Source organism: Sinohyriopsis cumingii, chromosome 10 (genome assembly GCF_028554795.1).
Source record: "Sinohyriopsis cumingii isolate HCF-2022 chromosome 10, ASM2855479v2, whole genome shotgun sequence".
Lineage (NCBI taxonomy): Eukaryota > Metazoa > Mollusca > Bivalvia > Unionida > Unionidae > Sinohyriopsis > Sinohyriopsis cumingii.
The window spans coordinates 11,928,047-11,951,889 of NC_142970.1; the positions used below are offsets into that span (position 1 = coordinate 11,928,047).

The following is a 23,843-nucleotide window of genomic DNA, read 5'->3' on the forward strand; positions in this document are numbered from 1 at the left end:
TGACTCAAAATCTTCACCACCTGAGAGCTGAATGACCACTCTGACTCTAAAATATTATTCCTATATATAGGGTCCAGCTGCTTATAAAACGTTGTCAAACTAACATTTTCAACAAAGATGAAATAATTTCAACATGCCAGTGAGACACAAAGAGGCATCGATCGCCTCATACATGAGATGAATTGCTGGATCATATCGATCCAACAAATTTCCGAAAAGACATGAGCTAGCCTGAAGCAATAAACATCACGTTTATTGGAAGACAATGAGAGTTAAACCAAACAAGACTCGTTGAAAAAGTTCCCGAAAATTATTACCAAATTCGAGAAACGCACAAACGTACATGCAAATAATTAAGAACAGCCGCTTCCACCTACGGGGTAACATTTGTGTTCAGGCTCGAAGTGCTATCACCGAGTTGTGGGATTCCTTGTTAGAGCACTTCATATTAACAACATCTTAAACCATTTGTGTTGATCCCGGGTCATCGTAGTGCAACAAACATATGCCGACAAAAACGATAAAGCAGAATGTAAAAGAGACTGGAAGATCATTTGACAATCGGAAAGCCAAGAACAAAGTGAAGCAGAAAGAAACTCCTGTTGATACAGGCAAGCATATCGAACATCACTACGTACGGCATTCCTGAAATGCAGAAACTTCAATGCATCTCGGCTCCATGCTATACGTTGAAAATTTACCCTTAAGTGGCTCGTGAAGCTTGGATGTTTCGTGACCCCGATTTCCAAGACGGAAACTACATTACGTATATTTACACGAAGAACATTTCCATGCCATTACCAATATCACCTGATTTATTGGATACACTTTTAATTGTGAGAAATGTGACCAAGGGTTTGTGCAATCGGGACAAACATTAATTGTGTCGGGAGATGCCGGGGTTGTTTAGCATCTATGTGTGTTCCATTTTCATTCGGTGCGCACATATTGCCGATTTCTTACAGTAAACCCTGAATTGTTCACTAAGCACTTTGACGTGGAACACTTTCGTCAATACCAAGGCCTGATCAATACAAAGTCCTACGACATCCGACTTGTACCATCTCGTCTTGCAACGCCAGTGCCAAGGAAGACTAACGTTTCATTTGTGTCGTACCTGAAATCTTGTAACTCTAGCCAGACTTGTCATCACACCAGGGAAGAACACGCTTTGACATAAATGTGAGTCAGTATGAAATTGTTTCGTGTTCTTGTTCTTGTATGACGCTTATTACAACGCTACGAAGTAAGCATTTTCCAGACCGAGAACTCGATCAAAAGGACGATCGCTCGCAAAAAGATATTTTCTCGGAATACGTCAACGAACTTCTCAAACTAAAGCAGGACGCCAGCGGCTATCATTCCTCATTTCACTTTTCCCACCATTGCGTGATACTCATATATCAATGCTGGTCCACCGAAGGTTTCTCTTTAGACCAAGCGGAAGGGAACGAAGCAAGATGCGAGCTTGACAAATCAAGCTCAGTTACTTGTGGGGAAAATTAGCACAACGTCCAAGCTAACTCACAATTGTGTATTTGGCAGCTGCAAGCTGATACTTTGAACTGAATGACGACAAATGAAAAAATGCAGATCTGATCTTAGACAAATACGGAAAAGAGCAAGAGTTTGCACCTGTCGACGAGTTTGGAAATGTATCAATGCTTCGTACATGACAGACAATTCTAGCTTTTAATTGTACGAAGTCTTATCACTTTTAGGGGATCGAGTCATGCACCTTAAGACGGACGGTTGCATCTACACTGACAGCAGTCGCCAAGACCTCCATGTAGTCCTTTTTGGTGCATGGACTGACCGGCACCTTGAACGCAAGTTTGTAATGTTACAAAACCACCAAATTGTATGTCGCCCTTTAGAAAATGTCTGAACTAGAAACTATCACAGCTACATTCACAAGCAAATTTGAATTAAAACAGCTGTAATTTCAGTATAGTCCAACACGAACAATTAAAATCTACCAGGATCTTGAAATCGTCTATACCACACCTGTGCAATTACATTCTTGCACGATTAATGCTCTCAAACAGGAATGTTTGAAAAAAAAATCAGTATTTGCTATCCTATGATTCACTTGAAGATAATACAAAGTAACTGGAGTTTCCATGTTTTCTTGTGCAGAAAACAGATAATACTTTCCGTATGTGTACTAATAATAAAGATATGAACAGTGTGACTAAACAGCTTTATTTATATTTCCAATAATCGATAATTACATTAACAAAATTGGAAAGGCAAAATACGTTACCGAATTAAACGTTTAGAAAGGATTCTGAAAATTCAACCCATGAACAAAAAAAATTTCGACATTTACAAATCCATATGGCTTTTATTATTATAATGATAGCATTTATTATGAGATATTCTCTTCAACATCCAAGTGCTTAAGGATCACGACACCATCTGATCTAGGAATATGTGAAACTTACATCCATCGATAACGTCATCTACTACGTCACATGGAAAAGGCATCTGGAATACATTCTGAAATGACTTGAACAACTCAGTGATGAAAATTTGACAATTAATTTTGGCCAGAATATTTTTTGTTTTTGCCATGTTGGTGTAACATTGAAGACTTATTGTGGGACGCGGATAAGTTACACCTGCAGGTATTAGGGTCAATGCAACTACTGAATTTTCAGATCACATCATTAAAGAACAAATAATGATTTTTGGGCATAGCCGAATATTTTCGGAACTAAATCTTAAATGTTTAAATAACTGCTGAACACCTTACCGATTTGTTGAACACAATACACAGATTTAATTTGTCTGATAAACAGCAGGAGGCTATTGATAAATTAAAAGCCATACTTAAATTTGTATCAGTTCTGTCAGTTCCTGATTTCAGCTAATCAAAACAAATGTCTATTGATGCAGGTCTTGTAGCAGTTGGAGCATTTCTGATTCAAGATGTCAAAAATATGCCTACCAGTAATGAGTAAATGATGCGATATTTAGCTATAAAATGATATTATCAAAACGTTTGCTCTAAATTTTTCCCTGATTGTTGAAGTCTGGTTAATGTTTGGATAAAGAAAATTGAGTTAAATTGGTCTGAGAAATGTCATGTTGCTTTTGATAAAGTAAAAGCCATATAAAAAGGTACACCAGTACATTGAGCTTACGATTTCAGTCAATCATTTCAAAGGTGATTTCATGCAGTGGTTGATGGGGTTTTGATGCAAGAAGTTAAAAATGGTGTATATCATCTAATGTGATATTTTCTACTAAATTAAAGAAGCACTATACAACTTATTTCTCAATGGATTACTAATGTTTGAATTTACTATTGGCTTTGCCTCACTTGGAAGTGTGTATTAAATTAGTTATTTCTATGACTGGTTCATTCAGTGAATACAAAACCCCTTACTTTCATTAACAAAATGAAACCCAATATGCAGAGACTGTTGCCATGGAGTCTAATGTTGACATTAGGCAGATAAAGGTAAAACATAATTCATTCAAAGACATTCTGGAATATATCATTGTGATACATCAAGATTCCATGCCATTTTTACATTGACATATTAAAGATTAGAATTCATTCGCAGTACCCCTGGAATTTATTCGGACCGTTCTATACTTTTGGACTTGTGATACAACATTTTATTACTATTTAAGATTTGGGACTTAATTCAAAACACTCTAAGTTCTTTCTACCTTGTCACATTATTTTCTAAAACATAAATTATTTCTTCAATTTTATTAAACTTAATGGTTTTCGCTCTTTGTTTCGAGTTGTAGCAATAAGAAATGTTTATCCATTTTTTGCTCATGTTAGCCCATTTTTTCCGCACTTTAGCTTATTCGTCCAGTTGTTGCATGCAGGACGGGAATATAAATATGACATATATTCAGTTCGACATTTTAATTTTATTTCCTACGTCGATTGCATTAGAAATTGTGATCAGTCTTTCTCTCCTTCACTGGCATATGTTCAAAAGGCGATCGGCGTTAGCATATGATGTATTTAGTCAATAATATCATACGCAACGCCCGTAGGTAGGATGTCAGCTTAACATAGAAGACAATACGCACATAAGTAAAAATGTTAGCATGGTTGCTCTGCAACTTTTCCATTATCGTGTTGCTGCATGTCTTCAGTAACGAGTTCTTGTCTGATCACTTGTGTGTTACTTTCTGGTCTCGAATCTTTTGGATGCACTCTTTTTGACTTATCTCGTTCATTACACCACTTGATGCAATACGGGATCAATCTAAGCAAGCACTGCAGACCTTTGAATGCCAAATCCATAATTCTGGGATCCAAATACCCGCACAAGATCTGAAAAACAATATGAAAACTTAATATTTGCTGACTATAACATTATTTATGGAGCTGAGCTCATGCATTATTACATAAACACACACAAATAATAACCATGGTGACGACAGCGAACCTAACACAAAGAGACCTTATTTTAACAACAACAAAAAAATAACAAACACCTTCCGACACTTCTTTTTCATGTTTATGTAGATATACAGAATATAATTCGACACAAGGAACTAACTCAAAGATTGAAACTTTTACCTACGAGTTGGAACCTCTTTCAAATCCTCTACTAGTTTAGAAATCTTGTAACAAAACGTCTAACAGATATTAAAAGTCATTGACAGTTTAAATCATTTGAGATTCTAATCTATTCTACTCTCTATTTATTTTCCACAACTTTTAAAACATTTACAATAGATTCATATATTTTCGCTTGGCAAGAAATATTCATAATAACGCACTCCAACATCAACTGAAAGTGAATATTTTGTTTAAAAAGACCAGCGTAATCTAAATCGATAATCCATGCCTTTTACATAATAATCCTTGCATGGTTTAAAAAATATATTGCCACTATTTGAACAATTCCAGTTACATAGATTGTGAACATGCCTATACCCAGTGGTATTGCGTTTGATGAACTGAGATTAGCTACATGTAAAAATCATTACAAAATGAATCGCAATGCAGATGTAAATAATAATAGGCATGTTAGTATGCTCAAGAGAGTGTCCATAATGCTAGAAAAAGAAGTATATTTTCAACTTTAGAACGAATAAACCTATGAGTAACTTACTACAAGAACAACAATTGGGTTTTAGGTGATGTTACTCTACTGATCGAATGCACAAAGTGGAAGATACGGTACAATAGTTATAATAAATAATGTTCACGCAATCCGTCGAATATAAGCAAAGTTTTTGCAACATTTGGCTATCAACGCCATTAGGCGGCGACACGAATCAGTGCATATTATTACGTTACATTAGTTGTATTGCCTCGACGTCTTTCTTCTCTAAAGCCATAGTTGAGCCTATGACCTAATTGTATCAAAAGCAACGTAAACAAAGATAACATATTCCAATGATCTTTTACCGAAATGAATTATGTCAGAAATACTTTTTAATTTCTGAAATATTGTCTTATATTTTTAACACTTCTTTGATCTTGTTATGTTTGAGAAACATTTTGTGAATAAATCGCACAATTATCATATTAGCTGGGTCTATTAGTGTGTGGATTCCATAAAATTCTAATATACACCAACATTCGAGGCTTAAAATCTTCTTACTCTCATATTGATGCTGTTTGGAGCGAAACGTAAGAATTCGTCAGCATTTCAGACATCATGTGGATGTGATAAAGTACGTATATAGTTGTTTTATTTCCGCGTCCTTTACTCCCTTCTTGGATGACTTAAACGTGCCATGTCTGTCTCTCAACTCAAGAATGAATTGCGCATCAGGTTCCATCACTTGATTTTATCATCAGATGCCATCTTTCCTGAACTGGTGGTACATTTGTGATCTGCATATTCGCGTAATATTTCATCAAGTCGTTGGCAATATTTATATCTATTGGTTCTTTGTGACAGAGCATTTGAGCCTGGCAATAAAATCTGGAACGTCTTCTTTCAACGGTTTAAGTTACCAATTGGATCTTCGAAAATAATATGCTCACATGGGTCGGCACCACCAACAACATGTAGTTAGTGAATAAGTTAATCCGCTTTGGTGGCATACAGCTCCAATTCACATCTGCACTGCATCGTCTGGAGGTTGAGCACATGTAAATATCAACAGACATTTTGTACAATTTCAAACATGTTTGTGGGATTTGGTGTTGAGGAAGCTTTGCTTCCAGCTCGTGCATGCAATACTTCAACAACAAAATGACTCGACCAACTGAGTTTGTGCTGGTATAGTGGAATAAGACAGCGGACGTCAATGATCTCTAGCACTCTTTGTGAAATAATTAAGAGATTTTCGTTTAGGAGCGATTCCGTATTAATAAAGAAAAAATAAAATTACTTATTATCACCACGTCTGTTATCCAGGGCGTTCTATGTCATGTTGATGAATCTGGGTGAAAGATGTCGAATTCTTTAGTGTGTAGAATCACCGATGTAAGTCCAGTTCACATAAAGCCACATAAGAAATTGTTCAATAGGCTTTAATAACGTCGCTTACTTCAAAGGCGAGACAACAATAGGAGACACTATCTGCTCTGGACGCTTTGATTTCCACACCTGTGTAACTGAATATATTTTCTTACATTTCTTTCTTTTCTTTGCGACCTGAGAGGATGCACCACATGTTATGTGTCCACCAACTGTCTTTTGAAAGCCATTCTTTGTGCAGTTCCAAGAGCTTCCAGCGCTGTCATTTTTCCAGACACTGGAGCTGCTGCAGCCAACAATTCTTTTGTATTTTTGACATCTTTCGTTTAGATATTCTTCATGTCGCTAGGTACTTTTTACTGAACCCTCTGAGCTGATTGTGTATTTCTAGGGTGAACCACACTGGAACATTTCCAACTAAATCTGCTGTAGAAGGTTTCCGTGTAGCCACACAATTTCGTTATAGAGAGTTTTGTTCACAGCTGATTCTTTTTACTAAGGTAACCCCAAATAGGTAGCAGCTTCAAATATAAACATAACATATTCATTTATACAGTTTCCACAGGCGCATTTATAAACATCATTCGGCCTTAGTGGCTTTAGTAGCCATGATGCATCTGGGTCCTATCAGAAATGATCACAACACTGCAACAAAATGTGTGGTCACCAGTGACCTTTGTGTGGCACTTTGTTGCGTCTCTCGACATACTCCGCTATGTTTTTATTGCTATTCTGTTAGTTAATAGTTTTCCAAACACACACGATCTATTTATGTGTGGCAACCTGTAAAATCAAAAGTAAAAGGCTATACGGGTCCTGTATGATTCACGCAATTATATCATGAACGTCATCCAACGAGTGGTCAGCGGAACTACAGGTCCAACGAATACTTGAAAGACCTTGCCCATCAATACCAAGAAATACGTTTATGCTCATTTGTCGACCTCATGAAAATATTTCAGCAGGATTGATTTGGTGCCCAAGCATCACTTAGTCGCATTTTACAATATTTGTTATATTGCAATGAAATCTTCAAGGGTAGATGCTTCATCAGTTGTGAGAACGATATGAATGTTTGACGACATTATCGTCTCGGCTTTGACACTTAATGTGTCTTTTTTATTTAGCGCTTTTTTAATTTTTTTAAAACATCATAACCCTGTTGATTATCAGTCTACGACTGAGTCACGTACAACCGGTCCCATGGCAACCATTATAAAATCATATTCAGCAACAGGTGCACCTTTCTGGATCCATCAGGGGCAATGATCAATGCAAGAACTGAGTTAAGTAACATCATATGGTGTTGCGAAATAATAAATTTTCTTTGGGATAATAGCTATTATCAAATTCGTTTACTAAACTTGGTTCATCAACGTCCTCATACACGTGATACTGTGAAATTTCCATTAAATGTGAGTCCATGTCTATGTACAACATCTTACTGTTATCACCGCATCTGTTCAATTTTGTCATGGTAGAACTCGTACATTTAGAGGCTTGATAAGTCCAACACGGGGTGTCCAACTTAAATAGGTCTTGTGAGCTTCAGTTTCTGTTATAATATATCAATCATGGAAGATCGTCTGAGATTCAAAGGCTGGGTCAGCGTGTGCAGGATAAATCTACTAACATCCACCGAGAGTCAAGTGTTGCATCATTGCCCAAGCATAAAGATTATTTTTATCTGCTGCACGATGTTACTATCTGATACAGATGGGTCATTCCAATCCATGTTTGGATTGTTCGTGCATTCATATCGATAACTTGCCATTACCATTCCACCACGAAGTTACAGCTTGATACAAAATGCATATCACTAAACAATTCCAACTCGATTTTATATTTTCATAAAAGTGCATTCCAAGTCATTCATGTTGATGAAATGTAATTTGCATGAACCTATACACAAGCATGTCATCACCGCGATCGGAATCCATTACTTATATTTATTATCCTACCGGTTAGAAATTTTTTAATTCGTACTCTATGGAGATTCGAACACAGGCCCGTGGTTAAAAGGCACCCATCGCCTCGCCTACATGCCAGCCCATATTCCATAACGACTAAACACACATCACCCAAAAATGATGCAACTGAATGGGTGTTATATGCACTCGGGCGTAGCCGACACACTCGCATGGCGACCTAGTAAAAAATTCAAGTTATATACGATTAATTATAGAATTACAAATGTACACTAAACATAACGGAAAGTGCTATCCCTCGATTATAAAGGAAAATGCTTGATAATAGTAGGCAGAATTAATATTTCATAAAAAAAGACTATCATACACGTTAAATAATTTTTCATTCGGACTCTACGGAGTTTCGAACACAGATCGGCGGGTAAAAGGCACCCATCGCCTTGCCTGCACGCACAGACCATATTCAATCACGACAAAGCTTACATCACCCAAAGTTGATGCTAGTGAGTAGGTGTTATATGCACTCGTGCTTAGTAGACACATTGGCATTGCTACCTCGTAATTAATTCGCATCTATCTAAACAGTCATTTTGGTGATGTGTCAACGGAGTACGTGACAAGTATCATACATGCCACATTTTACGCCTACCCATTTTAACAGTACTCTATGCAAGTAATTGGTATTTCGTGTTCAGAAACCATTGTTGTTCTTGAGGACAGGGTGTTTCTGACCTTTGTCCATTTCGACTTAGCAATCACCTAGCTTCTCCTTACCCGAAATGCAAGCCATCAACAATGTTTTGGTTATCGTTTGTGATAAAATTATTTTCAGTCAGTGACCTTGCCTTTTGACTGTATGATCACAAGATCAGACTCTTTCTCTTTTATCCCAATTAACACGTGTGGTTGAGATATGTCATGCACACACACACACACACACACACACACACACACACATATATATATATATATATATATATATATATATATATATATATATATATATATATATATATATATATATATACACGCACACACTCACGGTGTTGGAGTAATACATGTCTTCCAAATAAGGTCTAATAATGTACAGTCTACAAAGCGATGTTTGAGTAAATAATGTCTTGTAAATAAGGTTTAATAAATACTAAAAACATATATATGTTAGCTAGATATGGCAAAGAAAATAAATGCCTATTTTAGACAATAATTTCATCTGTGCAAAATTATAACAGCTTTATTCATCCTGAAAGTCGAATCTTCAGTGGTGTCCTTTGTTGGTAGTGTCACTATCAAACTTTTAACAGAAATATTGACTTATGAAATGCTCCAAGTAATGTTGTCAGTTATATCTGTTTGGGACGATACTAGAAAAGAGATTATTAGACACAGCCTATTTCCATACAACAATTTGCTATGACCAGGGTCTGTTTGATTTCAGAGTAAACCCCAAAGACATCATAAAATGTCAATTATTGGTCGCAGTCCAATAAGGCTCAATTTGTCTTTGGTGAATTAGATTCGATAGGTAAGAAAGGCTTGATTGGTTGTATTGGATTTGGGAGGGCAAACAGGTCAGTAAGGCTTAATTTATCTCTGGTTGTACCGAATTATAAAGAGTAAGTAAGTTATGCACAGCCATGCTTATTTGTCGTAGTAATTTCTGCTATTCAAATATAATATGGGCTTTTTAAATAGCTGAATGCAATATAAAACAAAGTGATGAAACAGTCAGCCATAGTTTATTTAATCTACCTGTTTTCAGGTGGTCTCAGTAACTGCCATTATATATCATGAACATCGCACCTCTTTCCGCGTGGGTTCGAGTCTTGGATCGACCAGTGTGGGTATGTGAGGAAATTTGCTTGTAGTTTCTAGTGGATTCGTGTATCATCCCGCACTCCCAACTGAAGATCTTCCCAAGTAGATATGACCTTCACTAAATCGACTTAATAGGATTATACACTACTGTGAATATAGGTAATATGAGTGCATTTGAACTGTGCTAAACCAAACAAAACCACCAATCACTGCAGAAAATAAACCAAACAAATCCACCAATCACTGCAGAAAATGTCCAGGCATATAGCGAAACAACGTCACTGCGGAGACTTTAAAGACGTGTAGCAAAACGCAAGGTTCTGAATAGTTGACATTTAGTGGCTGCTTTTTAGCACAATTACTCCGCTAACATTCACAAGAGCTCAAATGGCGCGACATATATTTCTTTTCCATGTTTATGTTTCAAGCAAATAATTGTAAATCAAATACAGTAAATGACGGAAGAAGGAATTAAACTTACAAGAGCACATTCTAATGTAAATATAAATACTTTCCCGTTGGTTTGTTTGAACGCAGTAACGGTCCCACCATTTAATGTTCGTTGGCGGGTGAGTGGATTTGGGGAGGAATTTTTTAAACAAATTTCTAAACATGAGTGCTTGAACGAATGTTCTTACTCAGATTCATCTAAAGGTGAGCTCACTGCATCCATTATATAAAATGTAAATTATCTGGAGGTAAAATAAAAAAAGACCCACTCAAATCAATACTCCAGTCCCACCCACCCATCCGAAAAGGAAATAGTTGGTCTCTGGCCAGAATGCTTGGACTATCATTTTATTTCTTTGGTTTTGTCGGTCTGGCTAGAAATACTTGTAAAAATGGAACTACTAATATCAGTCTTCCTTCCCCAGCACACCACATCAAACTAGTCCGTATTTCCATAATTGTGAAACTTGTGATAATGCATTTGGATTTGTGTTGTACTATAGCAAACAAACTTGTGTAGCTTATGATAATATAAAGTAAATTGATACTTACAAAGTTGCTATTCAAATCCCATACAATTTAAGCTCCCGAGCTGTGTGGTGTGTTCACTGGAACTCCTGGTTCTTGTCTGGTGGTCTGTGTAAAGTTCTGTTGCTATGAACAAACCCACAAAACTCTCCATAGAATTTGTAAAGACCTACGTCATGAACACTTCGCCTTACCCGGCTGGATTTGCTGCTGCAAATAATTACTTCCCGGTCTTGTCTATATAACTAAAACGAGTCAAATGACTTAAATCGCGATCTGATAACCTAATCCTTGTTTACTGAGTTTGTGTTCAAGCGCATTAAGGTATATAAAATAAAATAATAGAGAAGGATCGATACGGATAGAAATAACTACAGCAAGTTCCAAGATTTGTATAAATATATTACTATTTTATTCATTTAGAGGTGGAGTCTTTGCATTTATAAATTATTATTTTTTTCGTGTTATCTGGTTGGCTTTTAATGCTGGTATAAATGTGACCACTGCTAGCACTATTCATTTTTATGTAAACCAATAACTCTTCTTAATACAGTGTCTGACAGTCAAAATAAGACGTAATGTACAAATTTATCATTACTTACTACAGCGTCTGATACAGCCACAATACAATGTATATGTACAAATATAAATCTACGTATTACAGTCTGTCAAAATTAAACGTATTTGTACAAATATAACTCTACGTATTACAATGTTTGACGCATTCAAAATACAAAAATTATTTACAAAAATAATTATACTAAATACAGTCAGTCAAAATAAAACGTAGATGTACAACTATGACTATGCATACTATAGTATGTGACACAATCAAAATACAATGTAAATTAAAAAATATAACTCTGCTAAATACAGTGTCCGACACAGTCAAAATACACGTTACAAGTACAAATATAACTCTACCTATTACAGTGCCTGTCAATCAGAATAAAACTTTTATATACAAAGATACCTCTACTTACAACAGTGTCAGACAGTTAAAATATAACGTATATGTACAGATATAACTCCACTTGTTAAAGTCTGACACAGTCAAAATACAAAGTGTATGTACAATTATAAATCGACATACTACAGTCTGACAAGCTCAAATAAAACGTATATGCACTAATATAACACTACTTGCTACATTGTCTGACAGTCAAATACAACGTATATGTACAACTATAACGCTACTTAGCACAGTTTGTGACGCAGTCGAAATAAAGCGTATTTCTACACATATAACTCTACTTAAGACAGTATGTCCAAAGATAACTCCATTTACTACAGTGTCTGACAGTCAAACTCTGACACAGTCAAAATACGATGTATATGTACAGAGAGTTGGACACAACCAAAATACAATGTATATGTACAGATATAACTCTACCAAATATAGTGTCTGACAATAAGAATACAACGTATATATACAATATCTGAAACAGTCAAAGGCAACGTATATGTACAAATAAAACTTCAAACGTTTATGTACAAAAATGTTATTTACTTACTACATTCGAAGTTAAAACAGAAGGTATATATATAAAATATATCTCTGTTTACTACAGTGTCTGACAGTCAAAATACAACATATTTGTACAACAATAACTATACATTCTACAGTTTGTGACAATCAGAATACAACGTATATATTACAATATAAAACTCTCCTTAAAACAGCATCTGACACAGTCACAATACAATGTATATGTACAAATATAGCTCTACATGTTGTAGTGACTGACAGTCAAAATACAACGAATTGGTACAAATTAAGTTATGTTTACTACTGTGTCTTACAGTCAAAACACACCATATATGTACAAATATAACTACTTACTACGGTGTCTGACAGTCAAAATACAACGTATATGTAAAAATATAATTGTAATTATCTTAGGTGGGCTGATGAATAGGTGTGCAAGTTGGAATATGGATGTGTTTGCTGGGTAGTCCATATTTAATCTGGCTGAATTAAACCTGTATACTATACAACTAATCTTCAAACCAAGACTCTGGTAATTAAATATAGTGCTATCATTATTAAATACACTTAATAATACAATAAATTAAATTAATACATTGTCTTTGTTAGTTATGAGTGGAAGGGGTCACATGATAATATATTAGATAATCATAATACGTTGTAATTGAAAGATGAGTGTGAGATGAGTCATATGATGAAATTAAAGAGATTCGTGTTAGTAACTGTTAGGTAAGTGTGGAATGAGTCGTATGATGACTCGTGTTTGTAACAAGTATCAAGAAGGTAGGTTAAAAATGATGAATTTAAATATCGTTTATAAATGATATAAAATATTCTAAATACAAAAATGGTGTCAAAAACACACTAAATGAAACAAAAACGTTTACATTCAGCCGGACTTAAGAGGTTTTCGTACATTTTGGACCTAAATACTTACTATATATATATATATATATATATATATATATATATATATATATATATATATATACATACATACATATAATATAGGTTGTATTAACCCAATTTAGGAAGGACGTTTTAAAATCTTGTCATAACGTTTGTAGAAAACGTTTGGTAAACTATTATAATGAGTTCTAAGTTGAACTACTGTAGTTTAATGATAACATTTGAGTTGGAAGGACAAACATTTTTTTTTTATTTTAAAAAAGATGGTATGAGAAATGAATTTCTCATATTAATGATATTTTGGAGCGTAATAGAAAATTCACAAAGAGCTGCCTCAGCATTAATAGGTTTGTGTTAGGACGGGTACGCCTGGTGTCAAAATAATGTCACTACGTGGTGCATAATTCTAAATGTCTGCGGCATGATGATCCAGTGCAAGATATCAAATTCCCACACTGCAGACATTGTATCGATATGACTAAACAATTGTTAAGGCTATATTAAAAATCCAAATCACACACACACACACACACACACACACACACTTCCCTTGAAAACTGCAAACAAATATATACATATCCTTTGAGAAATAGAACAAATACGTGTCAATAATGCGTAGCGTATGGGAGAGAAGTATGGAGGAATGGCTTCCATATATACCACCCATATAATTATCATACGTCTGTGAATATTTACACATGTGCTTCGCTTAGGATGGCGTCTGGTCTTCCATTATGTCATTTTCTATACACCAAGTCTTATACTTTATTTTTCTCTCTGTCTCTCTCATACTGTCAAATGTCTACATAGACTGCATACTGTATGCACTTTTATATATTGCAATACAGTGGGCTCAAGGTTTATCAGCCCTGCTACTGTTCTGTTCTACCACAGGTAGCACACATTTATAAAATCTAAACTCTGGTTAGTAATATCTATCTGCTTCACTTTATTTTCAAAAGATAGCATGTGTTGATGATGATTCTCATACTTTATGTTTATCGATGGAGCTGGCAAATACAAGGGTACGGTAATAATGAACCAATTTCTGATTACTCAGATACCTTAGGTTACATAGTATACTTAAAACAAAGCAGAAAACATGATTCTAAATGTAAGGTCTAACTTATGAGTCCGTCTGAAAAACACATTGGCACCAATTTCACTGAAATCGTACATGTCTCATCTTATTCAAAGCCAGGTATTGCTCTTGATTTTGCTATAAAAGATTATCAATGAAAACGATATACGCTGGTGCATCTACGAAATTTAAGAAGTAGCTATTAAAAATGTTTCGGCTTGTTTTACTGTTTGAGCGGCTCTGAGTTATTCAAATACTTCGATCAATTATTTCGCTATATGCCAATATATTAAGTCACAACCCGATAGCATGAAGTATTCTGCATGCATGTGACGTATTATGATAAGACTGTGCACAGGGGTTTCGTATCGTAAGAGTTTTGGCCAAGTTTAAGTTTAACTGTTTTGCATTAAAATGTTTAAGTGTTAATAACCCAATTCAACTGTCTTATAAGACATTTGCCGATGAATCATCACAAACACTTCGTACCTCTGACGTATATCATGGATTTAATCGATAATCGCGTAGGACGTACATTGGAGCTAAAGTTCGATAGCGTTTGCTCATATATTGTTATCTTTGCTCTGCAAGGTTTCGCCGTCTCAAATGAATTATATCTACTCACTATTTTAGAACAATATTCCGTTTAATCTTCCAAAGATGTGTTGAAGGCACATGTAAAGAACGAATAAATTAAATCGGAATGAAAATAAAAAAAACTCACCGAACTGTCTTTGGGAAATAGTACACACCTTTGTATGTTTTCGGTAAATAAAACGGACTTAAGTATTATTTAATTAGGGAATTACACTCGCATGTAATGCATATAACAAAACTTATCCATAATGTCGTAACAAATAATCGATTCAGATATCAACAATACGAGTTCAACTTTGCAGCATAAACATACGTTGAATGAACTCAACAATTTTGGTCAACATGAAACAAAGATACTGTAGATTGAAAAGAAAAGGAAAGACTAATGAAAACATCCTGATGTATACAGACACACATACAGCGAGTAATCTCTCTCTCTCTCTCGTTCGGTAGAAAAGTTATTAAATAAAAGAATTACATCTACATTGATACGGGTAGAAACCAGTCTCGGCTAAAGAAACACTTCTTCAAGGACCATATAAAATAGTTACTTTTGAAACTGCCTGTATAAAGCAATGGTAGTAGATTGGATTCTCATATCTGCGGTACCCGGTCAGCCTGTTCTAGCATGTAAGAGGGTAAATTGGTTTCTTACACTATAATTACACTACGGCATATCAGCATAAGAGGCGCCAGACGTGCTTTGCATGATTTGTGAGAATAAAGTAGGAAGTATAAATACTGCGGGAGAATGGGTGATTCGGCGTCACGGACATGAAATTACTTTATCTCGACATGTTCTGATTTGAAAAGACGGAACATATATAACAAATTTGGGGATGGTCGGGTAGTGACATTTTGCCGTTATCCGTGTTTAGTACTTGGCAGGGAATTATCTGGGCAAGTAAGTTTTACTTGCTGAAGTTTTCTCCACTCCCATTTTGTCCCATTTTGTGAAGTTTGCCAAGTAGTGTTGGGTACCAGTCCATCACTAATAAAAATGTTGTTTGTGTAACAAACTACAGTATCACGTCTCGTTTTAAATCGTGTTAAGCTCATGACGATCCAAAATACCGTCATGTATACTGTAACTTATATTGGAATATGGGTCTCTCTCTCTCTCTATCTCTCTCTCTCTCTCTCTCTCTCTCTCTCTCTCTTACGCACACACACTCACTTTTTCTACTTATGTCTATGCTTAGTGTCATCTTAAGATTTGGCAATGTAGCAGCATACAATTTGTCTTAAACAAATAACTTAGTCAAACTTGTAAGACTTACTAATTGCAAAGACACTTCTGTACTCTTCAGAACCATCACGTGACTGGTGTAAGTAGTTTTGTTCACCTATAAGCGTATTTACAGATGCACGTAAACTGATAAATTGCCCGACAAACCGCCAATCAAGTTATATCTTAAGTCAAAACCAATCACGAAAAGTGGCCAGAAAACAAATGCAATTTCAATATCTCAATGTAAAAACAACGAGGCGAAATGAGCAAGATCTGAAGGTAAAACAACCAGGAAGAGTAATCAATAAACAAGAGCAATCCTAAGAGTTTATACAATGCATGTTTCATGATTCGAGAATAACGCAACCTCCAAATAAACAATTTTGCAAAGAGGCAATCAAAAAATTGTCGGAAAAAATGTAATTCAGCAAATTCAGACAAATGTTCTTAGCAATGCATGATATCGTTTATGTTTCATTATATAACACATAATAAGGTATATTTTATCAAGTACTCACGGTGATGTTCCAAAATCAGGGTTAGAGTTATCATCTTTGACTCACTTTGAATCACGACACACTAAAAACTCGAGTCACGATTATTACATTTTTGGTCAGTACCCACGAATGTAATCTCAGTCTATTTATAGATCATATTTTCTCTCTAGTTCTGGTGATGCACGAGTTAGATTTCCTGGTATTGATTTAAAGGACATTGTGTATTCTTTTAAATGTGAGCATTATCGTGTGGAACTTTTGTGGTCTGTTCCTATTTTAACGACAGTGCACAGTGAGTTACGAGGCATTGTTTCTCGTCCGGAAGTGAAATCAATGACACTGTACGTTGTTTTGTTTACAGTTCAGCCTCTCACAACAATTCAGCTTCATCTATATCAAGAACTTCACCGTGAGTTCATCTTTGAATATATGTTAGAGAAACATTTGATTCAGTAGGATTTGGACTATATTGGAAACATAATTGTAATCTGAGTCCACGGATCACCCTGCACCATCGTATCTAAGGAGGCGTATCAGCTCTCTGACGGTTTACTATACCATTTTGTATTTTATCCCTACACGTACCAGCGCTTGGCGGCCAGTCAGGAATGTTAAGTGTCTAAAAAAGTAGTTACAAACACCTGGCTCCATTGCATTGTTTGTAGTTATGACTTATTACGGTCAATATCTTTTAAATGTAATGAAAACTTTGTGTGTGTGTGTGTGTGTGATTGCGTCGGATGCAGGAGGTCGTGGGTTAAAACCCGGGTAAGTCCTACCAACTACATACAAACGGCACTAACATATGCCTTCATAATCGCTCAGCATTAAGATGTTAGTTTTAGTACTGGTCGGCCAGGTGTCTGGATCGTGTGACTAGGTGGGACATGATCGGTCCTGCGTACCCATAGCATAAACGTAGCTGTAGACGCTTTGCTGCACACGCACGTTTTACTAACGGATCATAGAACTAAGTTGAATATTTATCCACTGTATGTACTAAATATGGCAACAGAAAAGGCTGGAAGATGTGTTACTAAGTATATAATGATGGAAAAGGGAATATTCGTACACATCGGTATAAATCCATGCTGCTAACGTATGTGACTCGCAATAGAAATACTCCACTGGTTGTTCAAATGCTAGATTTCCTGAGTGGTCTAAATGCATTGGCGTGACAACTGCCAATCAATAGGCATACTGTGTGTTTTACACGAGTCCTGGCAAGCATGATGCATAACAACCTGTGTTTATTAGAAGTTGTGACAAATGCCAATCAATAAGCACACCGTGTGCTGTACACGACACCTGGCAAGCATGCTGTATAACAACATGTATTTATTTGAAGTTATGACATTGGATTGAGTGTGTGATATTTACCTCCTTTGGAAGGTAGACGTCAGTATCGTATCGATTCGTCCAAGTTGTATTTTGATTTTAATGTTTTGTTCCTTGTTCAAATTAATATAATACTTTCTTGTTTCAATAAACCAGAACAAGAGTATTGTTGAAGGCATTTTACTGAGGTATAGATCTGAAATACAACTTGTATACGTGACCGGTTTTATTTCCCGGCGTATTCATCAACTTACAGAGTCAAAACAGAAACCTGGGGGGAGTATGTTTGATTTTTTGTGTTAAAACAATAATGCATGAATACGACTTAATCTGTATACTCAAAGTCGGCAAATATACAATAATAAAATGTTTGAAAATATAAACGAAACTGGATTTTATCTGCCTTAGCATGCATGTTCTACATACTATATATATAACATAGCTTTGATTTAGATTTAGGTGTCAGATTCACCTAATTGATAAAAAGTTCCATGGGAGTGTCACATGTAAATGCTGACTTCCCTGTTATGTTAGTGTTATAGTGACATATTATGTCCATTGCAACACGTGGACAAGATAGCACTGAGTCATTTAGCTCCTCATTATCATGATTCTAATTATATGCCAACTGAACACGATTATATGTACAGCGTGTACAGTAATACGGTCCAACAACACACATAATCGTGGTAATAAGAATTTCAAGTTTTACGCACAAAGAGAAGCTAAACAGTGATAACGTAATGCAGATTGTACGCCTTTATTACAATGTGGATAGTTTACGGACCGACAATCTTCAACGAGGAATAGGAGTGGGGAGTTAGTGCTGCGGTGGGATGAGATTATTTCGAGACGAAATTTCTACAGAACAAAGAAAACACGTCCGCACCCCATAAGGAAATTGGTTCAACTGAAGCCGCAGTTCTTATCAGAGAGAATCCCTCCGCATGTTGCCGGAGCGAGAGTATTGCGATTGGCTAGGCAGAACACGTGATTAAAAGCATTAAATATATTAGCCCTTGACAGCGCGTTACCCGACAAATCTGGCGGGAAATTGTAGACCCAATCACACATCCCATAAATGTTCTTACGCGAGCGTAAAATCGTTTTATGTGATGTGTTCTTGCACATGTAGAAGAGGGGTGCAAGCTATTGTCAGAACGAAAGTGAATGAGAACGATGGTTTGTATTATTGACTTGTTTGACGAGCTTGTAAAATGAAATGTACCTGCACCAGCCTACTCTTTCCAACATCGATAGAGTCAAGAGGAAGATAGAGAGTGAAATGACAGAATACCCTAGGTCAGTCGTGCAAATATTACAAAGTCAAAGTATATGGGTACATAATTAAAACAAAGACAAACGTTGTGTTTGATGCTGGCTACTTTCGTGACTTTGTATTGAACATAAATGATCTTAGTGAAGCAAATATTTTCTATGTATTTACAGCATAACATAACTATGTGAACAAAGTCTATAGCGTAAACGTGCTAAGAAATTGAACAAAGAGACATAGCATATAATACATATGTTTTTTGAGGCTGCAACCGCCATAAACCGAAATACAGCAAATAGAGCTTGCTGTATTTCTGGCAGGCACAAAAAGGAGGGTGGGGCAAAGAACAAAAGTGTCCAGCATCAAAGAAAAGATAAATGTTGATCAAAATTAAACCGATGAATTCTGTATTGCCGGGGCAGTTGAGCACCCTCATACTCCCCGCTAGTTAGGATATATCCAGCATGTATGGAGGATTGGGGAGAAACTTTAAAACGAAGGCGCGTACTTCCTGAATGCGCTGTTGGTCTTCCGGAGCTGTTAGAGTACCCTCGTACGCTCCTGGCGGTCGAAAAGGTAGGTCAACACAGATTAGTCCGGGTCGAGTGAATGATATCCCAGCAAAGCACAGTCGATGCCTATGGTTCTAAGTCTGTAAAACCCACGAGACCTGAAAGAGGAATTAGTACACGGCGGAATGGCGATCTTAGAAAAAGTGATTAAAGGGTTACAAAGCTGAAACCTTTTTACCTAACCTTATGCATTTCTCCAACTTATATAACGGATATACAATGTTTTGCTGCGATAAATGAGAGCAAGACTATTTCTTCAATTTAAGAGCCGATATTTATTTTCAGCTACCCCGAATATTAAATAATATATCCCCATGTAGCACTAAATCATTAAATACCAGTGACATTGAAGTACAACCACTGGCATGCTGGTCATATCATTGTTTATGTGCTATTATTGAAGTACTACAATGCACGTGAATCCTACTAGTTTCTATGTTAATCAAGGTACTGAATTGCATACCAATATGAACCGTGCTAGTGGCTGTGTCATGACAGTTAAGTACTACCATACATGTAAATAGTGTCAATGTCTCGGTTACGGCAGTTATGTGCCACCATACACGTCAGTCATTTCAGATTTAGTTGTTTGTGGTGACATGAATTTGTGGCTTTATGGGCATATTGAATGCAATATCAACATCATTTTCGTTTTTGAGGTAACCGGATATCATTAAAAAGTATCCCTATGAAACTTCATTCGAAATGACCATCCACTGAGTAACACCGACAGCATGATAAAGACTGATGCCCATTCAACATATTTGAGGTCAGATTGGCATAATTCTGACTGGAGACTAATGAGACACCATAACATGTTTTCTGGTGAAAAATCAATTGACAAAATGGCTTTCAATTAAGAAAATATGTGATAACGTGATTTGCTCGGTTGCTGCTACCGTAGCCATAACACATGTCCGAATGGCATATCTGAATCTGAATGTGTACAGTGCAGCAGCAGAGGGGGCGAATCGGACATTTTGTCCAATCGTTATTTGGCTTAATTATTACTTTCTGCACTCAACGATCTAGTGTCGTCAGCGCCTGGTAAAAAAAAAACGACGACGTCGTTGGGGGATCGTCGCGTCGTCATTTGGTTTAATTAACACCTTCTGCGCGTCGATCCCCAGCGTCGTCAGCGTCCGGTAAGCACATCGACGACCGCGTCGATGTCATCGCCCCCTCTGCTGCTAAGAAGTTATTTACAATGAAAATTATTTACAACTAACCGAATATTTGGTCAAGTCCGATACGATATCGTGTCCGAGGATCATGTAAATTTATCGTTATGAATCCATGTGGGGTCGACTGAGCATGACTAAAAAAGTTTCGAAAAACATTAAAGTCCATGTCACCGCCGCACCATGTCTGCCAAATATTTCGTAGCGTGTGTGTATCAACGCCGTTGAATACAGCAAGAATATTGCAGTTATCTCTGATTACTTTTGGAATCTGAGTGTATCGTTGAGTGACATATATCACGTCAGTGTTTTTATGCCTGCCTCTGGAAAATATCCTAGCTGGGTTCTTTTGATTGTCTAACATAACATCATCGTACACGACTAGATTGTTAACGTCGCCATCAATATCATCAATACCCGGTGCATCATTGATATCCGTAATAAACTCAATAACATTCTTTTTAGCGATCGCTGATGCATTCTCGTTGAAATCTTTCAACACCTCGTAGCATCGTTGATCATCTACGCTAGGAGCAACCAAATACAACTTATCCCACTTCATCCATCTCATTATTAAATTGAGTAACAATTGCGTCTTGCCGGATCCAGATGGTCCGATGATAATCATCCGGATCGAGTTTGGTAACGCTGCAACATGCTTAACTGGTTCTCTTGTTTTAGTCGCCGAAAAATCAATTATATTCATATCTCTATACATAAATTATGGATCTATATTGTGTGAAGTGTAGAGTGCGTACTGGCACAAATGATATGACAACCGTTACGACAAGAAATAACAGATCGGCGCTTACTGGTAAGTGTGTACAATGCGGTACAAAGAAATTTAGATTTATTTCTATTAGACCCGGAGATGTTTTAAAAAAAAGCGAGGAGGTGACATCGCAGCCAAATTGGCAAAACTCCCCGGAACACCGTGGGCAAAGTATCCAGGAGAAAAACACCTCCCAGGATATAACTACTGTGGCCCCGGAACACGATTAGATATTAGACTCGATGCTCAGGATCAGCCCAATCCAGGTGAGTATCCGATAAATGCTATTGATAAGGCGTGTCATGCTCATGATGTTGCTTACAAAAGTAGCGATCTGCAACAGCGTCATATCGCGGATGTAAAATTAATTCACGCGCTAAATGCTATTCCTGATAAATCCGTCAAAGAAAAATTGGCCTCATGGTTGGTAAAATCGGCTATGAAAGGTAAATTAATGATTGGCGCTGGTAATTAATAACAATCATCCAAGAAAAACGATGGATTCCATCTATTATTCTCCGAGAGGATACTGGAAGGGGAAGGCCGCAATTGGTAAGCTTGCAAGCGCTGCAAAGGTAACAAAGACCACTGCGGCTAATTGGTTATCCAAACAGGCTATATGGCAAATCTATCTACCACCGCCTAAACAAATCAACTTCTCGCGCTTTGATGTCAGCGTACCTAATGAAGTTCATCAGGCTGATATACTATTTCTGCCGCATGACAACGGTTACAAATACGCGCTAACCGTAGTTGATGTTGCGAGTCGATACAAACAAGCGGAACCGTTGAAAACAAAGTCAGCAACTGAAGTAGCCGATGCGTTTGAGAGGATTTATCGAAGAGGTCCTCTGCGCTGGCCAAATCTATTACAAGTTGATCCTGGTAGTGAATTTCGCGGCGCTGTTTTATCAACGCTGAAACATCATAGCGTCGCGATACGACGAGGTCATACTGCGCTACATCGTGATCAGGCAATTGTTGAACGATTCAATCGGACTCTCGCTGAACGGTTATTTGGATATCAATACGCGAAGGAATTCATTCAAGAAAAACGATCTCGTGAATGGGTCAAAAGGTTGCCAGGTGTAATTGCAGCGTTAAATAACGAGATTACCCGAGTAATCAACATGAAGCCCAGCGACGCGATTAAATACGAGTATATACCCGGAAAATTAAAAATAAATAGCGTTTCTAAGCCGATTCTTGGCGATGTCACTGTTAGATATCTATATGAACCAGGAGAGCTTGAAGGCGGTAAAAAAAGGGCTACCGATCCTATTTGGAGTGTTACCACACATAACATATCAACGATAACACGATCAACTGGTAGACCACCGATCTATAGACTGGATTCAACTGCTCCTCAGCGCGGATTTACACGCGAGCAACTACAAGTGATACCTAACGATACTCAATTACCCCCACGTGGTCTTAACTAGCGCCGTTGCGTCTATTGCACTCAAGACAGGTCAACCTCACATTGTTTTTGACATGACCGAGACTGTTATCGATCCTATCCACGGTAAATTGGCGAGTGTCTTTATCCGAATAACGCCAACTCATTATACAATTGCAACTCGCGCAGTGATTATTCTGTTGTTGTCGTAGCGAGATTATTAATTCGGCATCAATATCAAAACGCCGCTGTTTTTTTTTATCCTGTTGGCGGTAACCCGAGAGTTTTCTATCAATGACGCTTGCATCGATGGTGACTTTGTCGCCGGCTTCGTCAGTGACTCCGTCATCGGCTCCGT

General features: G+C 36.8%; 1 long non-coding RNA gene across 1 annotated transcript; it reads right to left on the reverse strand.

The window, feature by feature from the left end:
• Positions 1-3,877: 3,877 nt before the first annotated feature.
• Positions 3,878-11,354, reverse strand: LOC149789600 (uncharacterized). Its single transcript, XR_016423957.1, has 2 exons — positions 11,168-11,354; positions 3,878-4,309 (listed from the first exon to the last, which is right to left on the reverse strand). It is a non-coding gene; the product is annotated as an uncharacterized LOC149789600 (long non-coding RNA).
• Positions 11,355-23,843: the final 12,489 nt, after the last annotated feature.